The sequence below is a fragment of the Diplotaxodon limnothrissa genome, linkage group LG11, assembly GCF_057381915.1.
Source record: "Diplotaxodon limnothrissa isolate DT_005_m linkage group LG11, D_limnothrissa_male_GT1.1, whole genome shotgun sequence".
NCBI classification, from domain to species: Eukaryota; Metazoa; Chordata; class Actinopteri; order Cichliformes; family Cichlidae; genus Diplotaxodon; species Diplotaxodon limnothrissa.
The window spans coordinates 10,290,879-10,310,255 of NC_140606.1; the positions used below are offsets into that span (position 1 = coordinate 10,290,879).

Genomic DNA, 19,377 nt, shown 5'->3' on the forward strand with positions numbered 1-19,377 from the left:
TCAGTTTTGTTTAACCAACATTAAAAAACTAAAGCTGTTCTGGAATCAGAATAAATAGTTTAAAAAAAAAGAAGCAAAAATGACATGAAATAATTATATTTTTAGCCAGAGAAACTGGAGTTCAGAAAAATGCCAAGGTGCCCCCTCTCAGATTATGATGCCCCTTAGTACCATTTCATGTAGCCTGCCAATGTGACAGTTGGCGTTATAATATATATAAAGCAGCAAGGCATAATATCATATCTCTTCGATTTTAAACAGTATTCTAGCCAATATCAACAACTAAACATTCCCATCATTAACAAATACAGATGGTGTAAATAAAAACCAACTCACCATTTAAAAATTATTACAAAATACTCAACATAAACCACCATTATCTGATTAAACACTGTACATTAAAACTCCTAACACATTAAATTAAGATGTGTCTTATGTTTTGATCCATGTATCAAGCCAAATACACAGTTAAAGTAATTCGAAGTAATACACATAGACATGGAACTTGATAACATTTGACAGAACATTACAATGTTTTTGTGCTAAAGAACACTCAGAATATCATTAACAGGCAGAGACTCCCCTTTATACTTTAGTTCACTGACCCTCCTGGAACACAACAATAAATATTTCTATATAAGATATTCTCATAAATGACTGTGTACTAGAAAGCTTACAGTTTACAGTCTGTTTAACATCCAGAAGTTAGCTTTCTCACATATAGCACAGGTCAATTTTGAGTAATGTTCTCTGCTGCAGTGTATGCAATTTACACTAATGCCATGATGTTCTCTCTTAAATGCATGTACAAGTTCACAGCCTGATATGAGTCTGTTGGTGGAGTCAGATGGGACTCAGTCATGATGATATTGCACAGTTCATATACATCGGGGTCACATGGTTTGGTCAGTTGAAAAACACACTCAGTTTTACACATTTCAACATGTTCTTCTTCAGTGGGGCAAAGGAAGTCTCTTGTCCCGTAGAGCTCAGGTAATGTATACATTACATTAGGTCGACCACTGGGGATATTGATGTTTGCTGATGGCCTGATGGAGTGTGTATTCCAAACCTGTGCAGTGTCATCCAGCTCATCCTGTTAAAAAGAATACAGAAATTTAAGAAATGCGATCGCATGTACGTATATACATATACGCAAATCACGATGAGACAACTCACTCACTGAGAGGAAGGTTTCTTATATTTATGCAATTTATTATTTTTAAACAATCATGTGCATTTTTGTAATCATGTACTTTACCTAATGTCATCTGTACAAGTGTTTCACACACTAACTACGGTTACTGTTATGCTGTGATATCTTACATTAGTACTATTAGTCTTATTACTACCTGCTTGGCTCATCTACTCACCTCATAATAATCAATTTGTTTTATGTCACTGATCATTGTATTTTGTATTTGTAAGTTATTTTGATATCCCAATCGAAATAATTCCAAATTGTAAATAGTTAATATTATAGATAAGAAAATTTCATATGCCATGTCAACATAAACAACATAGATGTTACTGTAGTCTTGGTTGTTGAGCTCTTCCTTAAGGCGGCCGATTGCTTAAACCTAAATTATAGTATTTACACAATTTTTGATTTCATTTACTCCCTGCTCCTCTCACCCGCTTCTCCCTGTCTTGTCTCTTTCTTCCTGCAAGTCTCTCCATTCCCTAAACCTGGTACAGGGCCCTATTTCAGGAAGTGAAAAACGATACTCAGGGTTGAGTAACCCCGAACTGTCCAACTCGGAATATTCGGTTTCAGAAAGGCTGATAACAATTAGTTCAATCAACGCGGAGTTGCTTTAACCCCAAGTTAAGCACGCGCACGAGGATACATAAAGCCCTTATTAGTGGAGCACAGATTAAGCGAGTCACCATGGAGACGGAGGGAAAGAAGGCGCGGTCAATGTATTTTACAGCGCTTGAGGCCGAAATTCTGATGGCAGCATATGCCGATAACATGCAAATTTTGCAGAAAAAAAGTAACACAGCCTCAGCTGCAAAAGAAAGGGAGCATGCATGGCAAAAAATAGCCGACAGAGTCAATGCGTGAGTGTTAATTTAAACATTGATCTAGGGATTTCCACCCATTTAACACGTTATTTATTATATTTTATTTTTTATTTTATACATTTTATTTTGTGACGTGATGTGAGCGCAGGTGCAACCCAACAGGCCCCAAACGTTCCTGGCAGCAAGTAAAAATGAAATATAAAAATATAGTCCAAACAGGTGAGGTGTAATTGTATTATGAGCCATAGTGCTTGGTCTGTTTGTCCGATGTAAATCAATTGCAGTTAGAGGCTACATTAATTGTCTTTCTGTAAGCACTTATTAAAATTATCTGAGCACATTACAAGTACATATTTGCTTACTCTGTATGCTCAAATGTGACCCGTTATGGCCACTAGAAAAAAAGTGGAGGCCCGAAAAAAAAGATGGGGGTCCTCCACCACCACCACCACACAGAGGCTGAGCAGTTGGCTTCCACATTTGTGATAATGGGAACACCACAAACGAGTACAGGAGACGTTTCACTTCCTCAGTTTCCTTTATCTCTCACTCACACACGCATGCATCCAGGCACGCAACAAAACATATTTTATTAACTCACCTGGATGAGTCCCATGCAACAAAACTGAAGGAGGTTTTTGTCCAGAAACCCACCATCAAAGTACCCGTTGTCTCTGATGTCTGCAAATAAGGATAACCAGAACTCCAGACACTGGCTGCGAAGAAAACGCCACCAGTATTCAATCCTTTGATTGGCGGTACTTGCTCCCTCCAAGTAACTCTCAGGGGTGTCGTTAGGAGCCACGGGCACAAGGAAACGCTGAAAGCCTCTAACATGGCCATTTTCAGTTCCAAGATCGCCCCTCACAACTCTAGGGCAGCCTTTAAACGCTGCACCGCTTCTATGTAATACCCCCCGATCACTTTCGGATTACTATTTGTTGTGTATGCATTAAGCCAGATTATTTTTCTCGAGAAACCGTCAATACTACCATTGATACAGATGCCATATGGCTTCAGTTTGTCGTAGGAGTCCATGTGCCAGATGAAATTCGGCCCTTTTGAAAAATAGTTCCTCCGCCTGAAACGTCTTGCTTGCCTCAGTGCGACGCCTCGGGGATCCAGCTCCTTCAAAACCAAGCGCACATCCTCTTTCCTCACGCGTAGTCCATGTTCCCTGCATTTAGCGTACATCCATCGGTATCCGTGAAGCTGCCCAGAGTACTGCAATTGGTTGTCTATAAATTCAACCAAGACGGCCAGGTCAGAGTACGCTTTGTGGCGAGTGTGTCCCCTTGCGCTAAGAACTCTCTTCAGATGTCTTTCGCTTATATGAAAACTGTGTCTAATGCAAAGCACAGTTTTAATGTCTTTATAGTTTAGTCCAAGCTCAAAGTAAAAGTCTATGAATCGCTCAAATGGGTGTGTGTCCTCCATCGCTGTGGTTGTTTCTAAGGTTTCAGTGCTGATTTGGAGGTCTATGGTACAGACTTTTGCGAGATCTCGCAATACTTATTGCGAGCGCTCGCAATACTTTTGCGAGCGCTCGCAATAAGTATTGCGAGATCTCGCAATACTTTTGCGAGATCTCGCAAAAGTCCGTCTTAATTTTTTTTTTTCTCCCTAATTTTTTTTTTTTTCCTCCGTAATTTTTTTTTCTCCCATGTCCCCTGGGGGGCTCCGTAGAGTATAAACACATAGTGAGTGAAAAAGGAAGCACTCATGCGGCCTTGGCCTATTGCAGCATAACGAAGTGGGTTCAATGTCACCTGATCCAGCCTTAACTATAACAAAAAGAAAGGTTTTAAGCTGATGTGGAATGAACGGTATTTCATGCTAGGGCTGTTTGATATAACGATATATATCAGATGACGATATAAAAACGTCTATCGTTTCATTTTACGCTATCGTTTATTTCGTGGTGTCGCAAAATAAACTTTACGGCAATATTTTTTCATCGTTTTGATGGTCACTGTAGTGGCTATATGAATTTCTTAAAGTTCTCTCTTTCTCTTATATTTAATATAACCACACTACGGACGGACAAGCGACTGTTTTTATTTGTCGTTAGCAACAATGATGGTAAAACCATCGCGTGTCCGCTTGTTTATTTTCCACATAAACCTTTCACAATAAAGTTCAAGATCCTGTTGAGACTTTTCAAAATAAACTGAATCATGTGAAAGAGTGTGCAGATGAGAGCCGCCAGGTGCTAAAAAATAAACCTTAGACGTTAGAACAGGCTTTTCCCCGCAGCACGCCGTGTAATAAATACTTACAAAGAAAACGGCGGCCGTTACAACTTATGTCTAAAAATGTATAGTTTAATGCATCGGTTAAAACACTCGACTCCAGGTACATGACGCCCAGCTGGAAACACTTCCTGCAAGACGAGCTGCCCGAGATTCACAGAATTTACAGAAAATGTTACATTTTTGTGATTTATATCATTATCGGGACGATAGATGTCTTATATCAGGATATGAGATTTTGGTCATATCGCACAGCCCTATTTCATGCTACTGGGAGCCTTCAAAGGTGAAACAGGAGCCTATACTGATCTTTGGTGATGTAAGATTTCTTTTTTTTGTCATCTGACCAACCTAAAGGCTTATTTACTGGTTTTGTTACTGTCTGACCATTCTTGTTTTTCCTCCAGTCTGACTTCAAAGCTGTGAGTACAGTTTTATATTAGGTGAAAAGAATCACGAGTACAACTACTAAGATAAGATTAACAAATTAAAATTTGTGTTAAAAAGCAAGACTATAGAACAAAGTAGAAACAATGTTTTGCTTACTGCACAGCCGCCTGAGTTAAAATGCTGACTGGAGCCACTGTGGCGTCCTGTAATTTGATTATAATGGACAGCTTCAAGCCATTTATAAAACACTATTTTCCACTGGCCAGGTTACAGTATAATTAAATACACAAACTCACTTAGTATTCAAGTCAATCAATCACGTACAGTCCAACCTGATGTAAATTACATTACCGAGTCCTCAAAGCAAAACATGGATGATGCCTGAATGAGTGACTCACAGACACACTGTTGCAACATTTTTCAAGGTCAGTCCAAGGAGAGTCAGTGTGCAGCATCAGGGTGGCAGCCTGTAAATCGTGATTGGATCAGCAGGCCTTTATGGGGTGTTAACACATCCCTGCATGCACTCTACTTCCCTCGCCATTCTCTTCCCCTGCATACTTAAGTAATCGAGTGCAAGCTCCTTTTATGTCGATCAAAAGTTCGGAGCTACCTACAGTCAGCCGACAATTTCTCCTTATAAAGGTCAAGATTCATCAGGGGGTCAATGTCAGCTGAGACATCTGGTTAAGTATATCATTGCCAGCAAGTCATTACAAGCTTAACTAACATGACGAGGCATGAATGAGGCATGCTTTATATATATACTTGAATGAGGATAGAGGTTCAGTCCTGTCATCACTGTACAAAAGTTTGTCAAGGGCAAACTGTGCATACAATGAGAGAGTGTGTGGTGTGGCAGGTAATAATAAAGGTGTTTACTTTCTTTATTGTTTGGAATTGTTTGTCATGAGTCACCGAGTGACAGTGCCACCCAGGCAAGCATCTTTCCACGATGTGTCACCGTAACGTGACGTCCCACACAGTATATTTGGCACACTTCCCGACCAAACCACAGCGCTGTATTCATTCTTTAACTTCTGGGAAATGTGTGGACAGATTTGGCAAATATCTCTTCAGGTTAGCCATTTTGCCTTTAACCAGTCCAACTCATACTGGGGTAATTTCATTGCAGCTCCCACTGAAAGCAATTAGAGGTCCGGTTGTGTCATGTTGTCTCTCCGAGATCTCTGTGTGCGCTACCGCCAGCACTGACACTTACTTCCTGTTCCCATCCCGGCAGTTTCTGAAAAAAAACCAAAAAAAAAAAAACCTGGAAGGCAGCTTGAAATGATGACCTGACATGACTGACAACCAAGGGCGGACCTTGTGACAGTCAACACCTCCACAGCCCAGGATAATAATACTAAGTGACTCCTGGGATCAAGCTAAGGCTCTGCTGTTTTTAAGAGAATGTACTGCAAACAGATTCACATGATTCACATAAATAAATGTTTGTCATTAATATGTGAGCAAGTGTGAGAGCAGAAGCCTAATTTTATTGTTACCTTTCGAGTGTGTGTATCCCTACTGATGACATTTAGATGTGAAAAGTTACAAAGATGAGGCAGCCTTAAATAAATAATTTTTAAAAAAGCCAGAAACATGGTAGCAAAAGCCCTTTTCCACCTACACTAGTTCTACTAACTGCAGGCAGGAGTCATGCATGAAACCTTTTTTGCTTGGAGAAAAGACAAAAATAGACAAAGTACGAAACGTAAGACTTCTGTGCAAAGGTTGCTACAAAAAGGGTTGTACTTATTCTGAAGCTCTGAAATGATCATAATAGAAAACTGATGTGTATTCACTTTTTTTCCCTTTTTTTTAAAAACAGGATTCATTGATATGCAAAACTTTCCAACTGGCCATAGTCTGTACAACAACTGATGAATGCCAATATATTGTATGCGCAGTGCATGCAGCTATGCCCTGAGGCTGCACACACCATTTCCGACGAAAGCAATCATGGGAGGGATGCTGCGGATTAATAATACAGAATTGCATTATTTTGTTTTAAACCGGAAAAAAACAGGAAAAGGACGCTTCTGTTTGCGTTAAACAATTACAAATACACTAATAGTACATGGCCATTGTGCCTTCTGCCCATAAAACATATTTACTGACACTGCTTTTAAGCACCAATTGGACAATCAGTCAACTACCAATTGGCAAAGTGATGTACAGCTGACTTATATACACATTCTTTGGATGTGTGTTGGTTATCCCTCACTTGCCCTTCTGAACTAAATCAGGAAGCAGACTGGCTGTTTGTTAGAAGTAATGCAAGCTCTAGCCATGCATCTCTCTGATCTGTTCAGATATCCACACAGATGTGGTGTCCCAGATATTGATGATAAACCAATCAGCAATCAGTGGATCAAAGCTGCAAGCAGGAAACTGATAAGGCAATTTCCATATAAGTTAACTAGCTAGCTGGATTCATTAAACTTAGATACAGAAATATGGTGAATGACACACGGACAACAATAACTTTGATTAAGATTTTTTTGTCGTTGTTGTAAGCTACATGTTCCTAACAGCTACAGGTTTCGCTGCCGGTTCAGTTGGCCCAAAAAGGAAATGAGGTTTGAGTGCCATATCCATGTGTCTCCACCAAGAAAATATAATAAAAAGTCAAAGGAGGTGCAGCTCTTCTCTTTATGGAGCTCCATGAAGCATGTGTACCATGGCAGATTTCAATTAAGTAACCCAAATTTATAACTGTGGTGCGTCGCTTCATAAACGTTCCCATCCAGAATGAAAGACTCAGATTAACGGCGCTCCAGTTGCATTTTAATGAGCATATGTAAACACAAACAATCAAGCTGTGGAGATTTTGCACTCTCAGCTTATCTACAACAATGAAACAGAGAAGGGAGCACTGAGCAAAGACACCATCACAAGCACTCAGGATTTACAGCTCTGCCTCTGGTGCACACTCTTAACTCCATCAAAATCGAAGGTAATCGGCTATTTAAACATGACTGTGCGATTAGAGTTTAATAAAAGCATTTTACAGGCATGCCAACTTTTTAATTACAGCTGTTGGAAATGACTCAGTGAAAGAAAAAAAAAGGAGAAAACCATTATTAAAAACACACACGAGTAAAGCCACAAAAGCGTTCAGGGATCTCTGACAGGCACACAGGAGCCACTTTACATCTCGTTCAGCAGTTTAGCTGAGGAAAAATGCTTTGTTTCGTATTCAGCAAAAAAGTGAATGAGATTTTGTAGTGTTTGAATTTAAAGATGGCATCTTTTTTTTTTACAGCTATTCCGAGCATATCCGTGTCATCTACTGTGCTGACACAGCTCCCAAAAGACGGAGGGCCGGTTTGCTTTAATCATCCTCTCAATGACAGCGTGATGATCAGACACAGTGTAAGGAGACACGTGGACGTGACAGCGCCCAACACATTATCCTACAGCTTTCTTACTTCTCAACAAAAAGTTCACACTGTAAATACATTCGTTCGTGCTGACACATTGTCCAAAAAAAAAAAAAAATCTTGGTAATTTACATTTCAAAGTGTGACAATGAAAATGTTGCAGTAATCAATATTTTACCAGGCCACTGGCAACTTTTCTTTTTCAGTGCAAGTCGAGACTTCAGAAGAAAACGATGACCTAATCTCTAATCACAGGGTTTGTTGCCACCAGTATTAATTCCCATATGGGACCAGTGAGTCTGTGTGTAGTATGCAAGTCAAAAAGTTCTCAGATGAAAACCTTTTTCAGAGCTGTTATAGCTGATCAATCCTGACCAGTTTATTGAACTAAACCAGCGATCCCCAACCTTTTTTGCGCCACGGACCGGTTTATGCCCGACAATATTTTCGCGGACCGGCCTTTAGGGTGTCGCGGATAAATACAACACAATCAAACCAGTAGCGGTACCAAAAAAAGAAGATTTGGTCATAACACACGGGAAAAGACCCAGGGAACCGAGCTAATGATAAAAACGCCAAAAAAAAATAACGATAAAAACCTTGAAAACCATAAATTTCACACACGAGCCTCAACTCTCGCGACCCGGTACCAAACGGCCCGGTGTTTGGGAACTGCTGAACTAAACCTGTATGAACCTCTCTGAACTGAAGCACTCTTGGATAATTTTATTAAACAGTTTTCCTTTTTTTCTTTTCAGATTATTTTTATTCAGTATCAGTTTATTTATTTTTACGTGATATATTGTTTTTTACTATGGATGGGATAAAAAAGACTCTTGTTATATACACTGCTTAAAAAAAATTAAAGGAACACTTAGAGGGAAACTGTAAACAAATCAGAGCTTAATGGGATAAAAAAAAGAATCCTGCTGGATATCTATACTGATATGGAGTGTGTAATGTGTTAGGAACAAAAGGACCCCACATCCTTTGACAGATATGAAATAGTCCTGTGTTTAAAACATCTCACTCATTAAATTCTTTGTCTTTTGTTCTAGAAAAAGGCTTTCCACATGGATATTTTGCCATACACTGATACACTTCCTGTTGAAGAAATACATTCATGGGGGCAGCCATTTCTCCACAAGACCTCCCTTGGTTATTGAGCTGCAAGCTCTGAAAACAAGCCTGCACATTATAACCTTATCGATTGAAAATGCACTATTAGAAATCCTGGGATTAATTATTCAAAGGGAATTAATTAGCACTTTCAGAGGGGAGACTGAATGAGCTGCTGTGAGTAATCAACCCAACACAAGAGAAACGTAAACCAACCCAGAGCTATGAAGCGTAACACACGGGATTGAAACATTAAGAGAAAGAACCAAAAACATTCTGCTTCATGACACCTAAACCATTTTACATAATAGCTTAGCAAGGTGACCACTTCTACCTCCCATTCAACATCAAGAAAAAGCCAGAGCGATAAATGATTTATGCAGACCGTACACTACCACACGCCACATTAAAAATACAAAATGTACACACAACCGAGGGCTACTGTAAACTGGGCTTTCTAAATTTCCCGCTGAAGCTGTTTACACTATTAGCATAGATTTGTTAAGTGGAAATACAAACTATATGAATATGAGCTCAGATACTGTATCCAAGATGAGAGACTGCAACAGAAAAAAAAGAATCTTTCTTTTTTGGTGATTTTTGACCTGAAATCAACCATTACCTTTCTTCGCGTCAAAGTCATGTGTGGATCATAGCGGAACAGAAATGTCAGCCACTATCAGCACAAACCATTTTAAAATGCCGAGATTTCCCTGTGTGTGCGTGTGTCTGTGTGCGTGTGTGTGGTTTTTTATGACCAAATAAGAATTGATCAAAAGTGACATTGTGCCGACCTTTTGGTGCTGAACATCTTGGCAGATGTCTTCTTTCTCCTGCTCAGAGGCTTTGGGAGGTCAGGGTTTGATGCTGCCCTTTGAAACCTGCAGGAAGCACACAAACACACACATGAGTACAAAGCAAAAAGACAGAGGCAGGGGAGAGAAGGAGATAACGATGAGATTTTCAGCATCACAGTCGAGCCCCCCCCACCAAGCTGTCTGAAAGCCTTGGCCACGCTGACCTCAGCGGCCTCCATCAGCTGGCCTCCGACTGAGCGATTCAAATTGACTGGGCATGGCAGGAGGGAACAAGCAGAGCAGAACTGGGCCAACATGACAAAGACAATGCATGGAGTCAAATGGCAGCTTTAATAATTATTCGCCTTACCCCGCCACAACAAAACCCATTTAAAGCAGAACGGCATTAATTTGCACTGAAGCTCAACTGGAACAACAAGGAACAACTAAAGTATAATTAAAGGGGGGGGGGGGCTATAATTATCTATCTCTGTATATCTTTCTTGACATATATATATATATATATATATATGTATATATGTATATATATATATATATGTATACAGTAAATGTGTGCGTGTGTGGTTATATAGACAGACATTTTACATGTGATTAAGTAAGAGATTTTGTAATTGCATCTCCAAACTGAGTTTCTCTGTGTCTCTCATATACCGTGCCATTACTACCCACCACACTGGTAATATCTGACAGGTTAGCCTCTGCTCTTTTATGTAAAGGTTATCAGAAACTGTGGAGGATGTAAATGAAGATAGGGTTCAATAATTAATGCCAAGGTCTATACAGGCCTCAGTTCTCACCCTCTGCAGTCTGTAATGAGACGAGTGGAGATGAGCAAAAAAAGGAGGGAGGAGCAGGGAAGCGATTAAAGGGGCCACCTCAGTCCTATCTGGCCTCTCTCGCCCCTCTATCACTCAGACATGCGGGCATGTGCGAACATGCACTTCGACTCATTTATAACAGCTGAAGGGTGTTTCCTCCCTCGTACACGTTGGCGAAGAGCAGCGGGGTGTTGAGCGAACAGGCAGAAAGGTTAACAAAGTAGTGTGACACTGGAAACATCTGATAATTCATTCAGGTGACATGGAGACAGTGGAAGTACCCGGGTCTGTGACTAATCTAAGGCTGCGCCGCGGCCAACTTTGTTCCTTCCAGGATTCGTAGACGCTCTGAGCATGGGCACAAAGCCACGAGCAAAAGTGATTCTTATTATCATGTCTGGCAGACCGAGCTTGCAACAACATTATTTGAGACAGCGTCCTGTTAATTGCTCTGACAGTGTAATATTTTCAAACGATGTAAACTTCTATAATGCAATTAAGAAAATGAAGGATTAGACTAGTGTCACTGTTAGAAGCCAAACAAAACAGACAGTAATTCAGATAAGGGTAAATTCTGTCACCGGGCTTCCACAGCATCAGAAAGTGGCTCAAGAGCTTCACATGAAAAAGGCTAAGGATCTGTAACCATCCCAAAGATTCCAAGTGGACATGTTAAAGCCTGCTGAACTCAGTTCAACCTGCTGCTGGAACCACAGTATAAACGGAGTTATCACTTATTGCATGTCCCAAACATGACAGCGTCACAGCTTCTGAAAGAAGCACTTGAGTGTCGTTTTTAATGGTTGTGCACATCCCACTTCTTGTAATATGGTGCACGCTGCAAGTTCTCCATGATGTGATACATAAAGGTATGAATTACAGTATGGACAGAGTTCACTGCTAAGTTGAAAAAGATAAGACATATTTGACAAAGCTTTGGAAAAATCTCCACGACTGCTTTGCTTCCTGTTTCATCTTGTTCTGATTTCTACTACACTATTAAACCTGTGATTTTTTTTTTCTGAGCAGCAACAAGCAACAACCATTGTTTAGACCACTGGAGCAAGTGAAGGGCACGCCCAGTACAACAGCAAATGATGTTGAGTACATTATGTCAGGTAATGGCACCGTGTTGGCTATAATAGGGATACAGATGAAACCTACACACTGCCTAAAGCACATAAACAAATTTGGGTTAGGCTGAGGTCTATGTAAGATGGCAACTTGCCACAGCTGAAGCTACCCAGTGAAAGCAGAGTTACAAGAGGAGCTTTTCCTTGTCTGCCTTAACTGCCTTATGACTTTTAGTGACACCCCACTTTTCATGTATAGGGTTTAATGTGATGTCGGCCCAGCCTTTACAGCTATAACAGCCTTGAATGCAACTGCTAAGCCGTGAAAACGTATTCCAAGAAGCTCTTTACGCCGTTGTTCCCAGTCACTTTCACTTTGTTATAATACCACTAACAGCTGGCAGTGGAATATTTAGTAGTGAGGAAATTTCACAACTGGACTTGTTGCACAGGTGGCATCCTATCACAGTATCACGCTGGAAGTCACTGAGCTCCTGAGAACAACACATTCTTTCACATGTTTGTAGAAACAGTCTGCATGCCTAGGTCGTTGATTTTAAATACCTGTGACCGTGGAAGTGATTGGAAAACCTGGATTCAAGGATTTGTATGGGTAAGTGAAGACGTTTGGCAGTATAGTGTATGTTAATGGGAAATATGCCAGTGTGAAAAAAGCTGAAATCATCCTTTGACAACCTTTGACAACCTACTTGAAAGCTAGCACATTTAACTTTGTTACTCATTCTGCGCAGTGTCGCTGCAATAGGAGAAAACGAGTTTGCAATTAGAGCCAAATATTAGAATTACACGCTCACTTGTAAACGTGAACACATTTCGTCCTGCCCACGCCCTTCTGAATAAGCCACCAAAAAGAAAAGAAAATCTGCTGAGGAAAACAGCACGGCTAATGTCAGTTTGGAGGCAAACTAGCCAATTAGTCTGTCAGCTGCAGCTCACTGAACAGCATATAAACACACCAGAAAATGTCACTTCAGCCTGTTTAGATGCTGGTGTGGTCCTTACTCTTCAATCCCATCGTCTACCAATGTATATTTTTATTCTATTTTATTCTACTGTATATAGTATATTATTTTATTCTATTCTGTACAGCTGTGTACTGTATTTATTCTTATTGTATTCTAATTTTTGCGTCATAACTTTTGCACTGTCCACTTCCTGCTGTGACAAAACAAATTTCCCACATGTGGGACTAATAAAGGTTATCTTATCTTATCTTATCTTATCTTAACAACTTCGTTTACTTTGTCTTCTGTTCCCCTGCTGGGACTCAGCCTGCTTGCTGCTGCCAATCAAACGGAGGCAGACACACCTACCCAGCTGTGGAGACACAAAGAGAAAGTTTCTAATAAAAAGCCAGCGTCTTTTTTTCCCCCTTCCTTTCTTTCATATAGTTTCTTCTAAACAACCCGACTTTGGACTGCATGCTTTTAAACTGACAAAATGTCAGTCTCACATTGGTACGAGTAAAAAGGTTGAGATAGCTCAAGCCAAAACTGTGTGGTGACTGATGCTACGACAATGCATCAGTGTTTTTTCTACCAGCTGTACTTCCAAAACATTTCATACCATAAACGCAGCAGGTGGACACTAATAAAAACCTTACCACAAAGGGTTGCAGGTACATGCACAGTGAAAGGCAATTATTTTAAAATATTTCATTTCATTAAAGCGAACTGTTTATCTAATTTGAGAGAAAAAATTCAGAGCCCAGGGAATACAGGCAGATAATTTCAAAGAGTCCCGCAATTGCCTTCCCCATTGCTGTTAAAATGTGACTCATCCTCGCATTCGTCACAGTGTCGCAGGGCCTTAAAATGATTACAGAGCACCTCACCAAACCCTGCGCTGCCCTCAGAAAAATAACAAACCGCTGAGCTTTCGAGGGTCGACAGTAAAATGACAAAAACTGAAAATGTTAGATTTTTTTCTAAGTGTGAGGCCAGCTTCAAAGCCACACTAATAAGTGTCCTTTTATTTAAAGCAACATATTATATAACAAGAAAAGAAACAGGATGCCAGTATGAAATTCAGATAAGGATGAATTAAAATGGACCCAGCATTTCATTTTTGTGAGCTGTGAACATATTGAATATCTAAATGAAGCTCTTTTTTTGTATTTACATTTTCTAAAGCCTGTATGTTGATGCTGATGATGCAGACCCTGTTGTTGTCACAAGCTAAGGCCGGCACAAACTGGTGGCTGGCAACAATTGTTCTTCACCAGGGGAGCTAACAATTATGTCCCAGCAGTAAGAGTACCAAATGTGCACTAGGAGAAGGAGTTCTTTTTACTGAACCATGCAAAGACTTACTGTTATCATTAACAGATTTGATTTTGTATCAGTCAACAGCATCAAATTTCAAATCAGTTTCAGTACAGCTTTAAAGATAACTGTAATAAATTAATTTAATATGTGGTGTTGATTTATTAAGAAATGCAGATAAACATTACTTAGTCTTGGGGTATGTAAATAAGGAAATCACCAGTCATTGAAATGAGACGTAAGTTTAAAATAGTTTATTAGGCAAACTAATAATAATAGAAATTATAATTTTCTTTTGTAAAGACCTGTGAAATATTAAGTACAGACACACCCATAAACAGTACATAAACGATGGAGGTAGCCACTTTGACGTCATTCAATTCAATTCCAATTTTTATAGTGTCAGATCACAATAACAATCACTTCAAGGCACGCGATATTGTAAGGTATCGGCCCTACAATAACACAGAGAAAACCCCAATAATCAGAGGAACCCCTGTTAGCAAACACTTGGCAATAGTGGGAAGGAAAAACTCCCTTTAACAGGAAGAAAAGTCAGTTTAGGCATGAGAGAAGAAAACTGATAAGTAACATGATACATAATACCAATGTGAAGCCATAAGCCACAACATTGAATGAGACAGCAAAACAGTTGACGCTGTCTTTTCTAATAGGCCAATATGAGTCAACAAGGAAGACTGTGATGTTCAGCTAACACACTGTAAGTGATGATCATGGCGTAGACCTTTTACTCACGTTAGCTAATTATAATATTTAGTCTATCGTTATCCAAGACGAACATATATGCTCTTAGGTTAGCTTTTCTTCAAGTTGATAATGCCACCATAAGAACCTGTAGCCACATTAAGCTAAATTCACTAAAGATTATTAGTGTGGATATTTTCTGCCACCAGTGCATGAACAGACACCACAACAATGCAAGAATGGAGCCATGTGGCTTCTCCTGGCATGAGTGGACCTCATCTCCTTCTATCTCTATGGCCAGAACCGTGTTTGAAAATGTTTTCCTGCCGAGCTTCATTAAGTCAGCCTTGTGTTTCAGCTTAATTGTCTGGCCATGCAGAGCATCCTGACAAACACTATCAGCATCCAAGCATGTAATGGATTGAGGCGAATCCCTCGGACTGACAGCAGGAGAGCGGGTATCCCTACTGCTCAGACCTGCACTTCTGCTGAAAGCCGCCGACCGTAAACCATCAATGACACGGTGGCAATGTGTTCGACATAACACAGGAAGCTTTAAGCTTGGGGGCTGACACAGCCGCTTTACAAAAAACAAAGATGAGCTAAGCACGTTTTTCAGCACATTGTTTAGACAGCCATCATGCCAAATGGTTCCCAGCAAGGCCACAGCCTCACTGTATAAATCCATTCTATTGTTAATGCAAACTCTCCGTGACACTCGCTCTGCGAATGACTGATGAGATGAAAAGATAAAGACACGAGCCAACATGGTTCCTGGATAAAATCCAGAGTGCGAGCAAGAGTAGTAGAAGATCGATCAGGGTGCAGGATTAGCTGGGCCAGCATGCAGCTAAATCAGTAACAGCTACAAAGATGCACAGAGGAAAGAAAACAACTCAAGCACTTGCCACATAAATACAGCAGGTATTTTAAGCACTGCACATCCCTGTTCTTTTTCTAGTACCTCAGAAACAAACACTTCTGCTCCATTCATATCGGAGATAATGTGCTCATTTTGTTTTTGGTCCTTTTTCAACTCCTGATTTGGACATTTGACTTAAACACAAGGCATAAGTGTATGAACAGCATGTCTAATGTAAGCTTAATGATATGGTGAGTTAAAATCCAATTTAGGCCAACCAAAATTAAAATCTAAGTACAGTAGCTGCAGTGGCATTTCAATCAAGGCCCGATTTGGTGCAGTGATATGACTCATCTTCCCTTCTGCTCCCCTCTCTGGTCCCTCTGGCTGTCCCATTGTCTACATCTCTCCATTGTTTAAATCTCTCTCACCCTCTGGTCCCTCATTTCTCCTTTTTTCCCCAGTTCATTTTCTTGGCTGTCTGGCAGCGCACGCAGAGCCTGATTGCAGTACGTTTCCTGAACTAATAGGGGTCACATTAGCCTGGCAGGAAACACAATCCTATTATGGAAATGCTCAGTCAATTACTGGGCAAGGAATAAACACCCTCTCTGTCATTTCTGACTATCATATTTGTGTTGGGCTAATGGTAGCAATGCACGGCTGTTATCTTCTCGATGGCGTCTTATCTGCATCTCCCGGTGGAACACAGGCATACGTTTGAGGACTGCGTCATTGCTGGAGCTACGCCGGATCTGCCTGCATGAGAGCTTTTCCCCTTCAAACCAAACATCTCCACGAGAATTTTTCCAGCCACTCGCCAGCCGTGAGGGATAATGGAGTCATTATGTTTCATGTTCATGTAATAGAGCTCCATTATTGATGCTAAAAGTGACAACTGATTGTATCTGATTCTGAGTGCCTTTCACTTAATCATATTGATTTACACCAAAAAGATGAAAATATTATAGAGAAATAATTATTAAGCTAATAGCTTTGACATGTTTAAAAGCTCCCTGCAGCTAATACGTTTGAGCTCTTTAGTTTAATTTAACTTATTCTACCCTATAATACAGCACTGGGAGTCTCATTGTAGCCTGAATTATAACGGATACGTATTTCAATGCTCTGTAAGCTAAACTATGCTTATGAAAATCCAGCTACAGGGAAATATAGCAGGTTATAAATGTTTCCTAAATTACTGCTTCTCTCACACACAAGTTCACACTGGGCAAGCTCTTTTTTTTTCTTCGTTAGACTTTTGTCTGCCATGAGATGTCACAAAAACTGCATGGAAGAGCAAACTAACGTTTTATTACAGTAAGATAGTTCTGAATTGCCACTGGGCTCAAAAGCAAAATATATGCTTATTTGGTAAGTACATGTATGCTATGCCAGAAGAAGAAGACTCAGAGAAGGAATAAATTGATAATTTTGGAAATTTGTTTCATAGCCAAAGGACAGCAGATTAGATTCATACCAGTATCAGAACTGTGTTACGCATGAAGCGAGATTTCAGAGGCGGAGCACAGTAAAAGTTGTTCATTTAAAATAGCAGATATTGCCAATATTGAGATTTTTGAGTGAGTAATATTGAGTAAAAACTAGGGCTGAACGATTATGGAAAATAATCTAATTGCGATTTTTTTGCCCCAATATTGCGATTGCGATGCGATATGCGATTATTTTTTAAGGTCTTTGTCTTCTGTATTATTAAACAAAGACAAGCAATACATCATATAGTATGGCCAATACTATATTACATTAATTTTAAACTGTTCTTTCCTGGAAGACAGACCTCTGTTATGATGACATGAGGTGATGCATGAATTGATGACTGACATTTTTATTTAACTTCTTCAATCACAACAGTATATTTGAACATACACAATAGTTTATTTTTAGCTTACAAACATCTGAGCATAAAGTGCTGACAAGGAACCCTGGTGTAAACATTAAAATGAAAGTCAGTACAATGTGCAGATTGCAGAAATATACATAAAAAAAATCAGTGGCTTTACCACACTCAGTTTTTCGACATCTGTGAACTACTAGACAGTCATTCAATTAAAAAATAATATTAAATAAATAAAACTAATAAATAAAAAATACACACATCTTACTGATCTCTGCAGTCAGTAACATTACACATAAAGTGCAAACATAATAGCAATTGTATAAACACACACACAAACACGCCTTTAAAATTTAAAGGCGTGAAATTGGACGGTCTAGTTCTGATTAGCGTCACCGCTGTCTCGGTGGAGTTTAATAAACTCGGCCGTCTGCTTCTTGCTATCTAAAATATAACCAGACACTGGCGTAAATTCTCGACTGTCTCATACTTCTGTTTAATAAGTTTTCTGTTTGACGTTTAGTCAGCTGTGTGAAAACCAAGGAGGAACCCACCCGGGGGATTAATAAAGTTTTATTTTATCTAATCTAATAACATTAATCTCAGCCAAACCGATTTACTCACGAACAAACAAAACACTGAAAAAAGCCCAACAATAACATTTTTAGGTTGTCTAAGTGACTTATATATTACGTTTAACCCGAGCAGCGAAACTCCGCGGTGATCTGAAAATGATGTGCCGGGAGTTGTGCCGTTCTCGGCCGCATCAGTAACCCTCGAGCTCCCGGCTAGCTGTCGAGCTGGTGGGTAGCAGACGCCTCTGAAAACGTCGAAGCACTTTTGCAAATATGGGATATCTTGATAAACCGAGCAGATATTCGATGTTTACACAACTACTTTCTCGCCTGAAAATATTTTAAAAGTTTATTTTGTGACCCAGAAAGATTAGTATGAGTAATTTTAAAACTTAGTAGCGGCCGCCATTGTTGGAAACTGGAGTTTGGCTGGGCCGCGCTATGAATTCTGGGATATGGTAGTAATTTGGACAGCCTTCGGCGCGTCGCTGTGACGTAATCGGTCTACAAATGCGGCCTCAGGAGGATGCAGCCCATGAATTTGGACATGTCCAGAGTATAATCGCAGCCTTTGCGGTTAGAAAATTGCACTTGATCATGTCGCGATATTATCGCAAATGCGATATATCGTTCAGCCCTAGTAAAAACCCCAAATACTGATATATTGATCATATTTTCTTTTCTATATACACACTTGAGCTGCACAAGTAATCAAATTTTAATCTTGATTAAGATTTTGACTTGACTCGAGCAATACCGAAAGTGTGTGCTCCACCAATAGAACTCAAAGCAAAAGCAAATCAAGCTCTCCCTAAATCACCCCCTGATCATACACCAATCACAAGTGTTCCCTGCACCACATAGCTTGAAGTTTCCCGGACCAGTAACACCACGATAAAGACAGATGTACAGCAAGATTCAAATGTCTGGCACAGCTCTCCTTCTGCATGTCCCCCTTCGCTACATCCGCGAACCTCGTCTTTGGTCTTCCTCTTTTCCTCCTGCCTCAGCTCCATCCTCAACATCTTTTGTCCAGTATATCTACCATTCCTCCTCCAGCACATATCCAAATCATGTCACTCTAACTTCATCTCCAAAACACTCAACCTGAGCAGTCCCTCTGAAGGTACTCATTTCTTTTTTTTAAATATATTTTTATTGATTTTATAATTGAGTAGCATACAACAATCACCTTCAAAAAGAACACA

General features: G+C 39.9%; 1 pseudogene; it reads right to left on the minus strand.

Moving 5' to 3' along the window:
• Positions 1-769: 769 nt before the first annotated feature.
• Positions 770-3,066, minus strand: LOC146622358 (uncharacterized; annotated as a pseudogene).
• Positions 3,067-19,377: the final 16,311 nt, after the last annotated feature.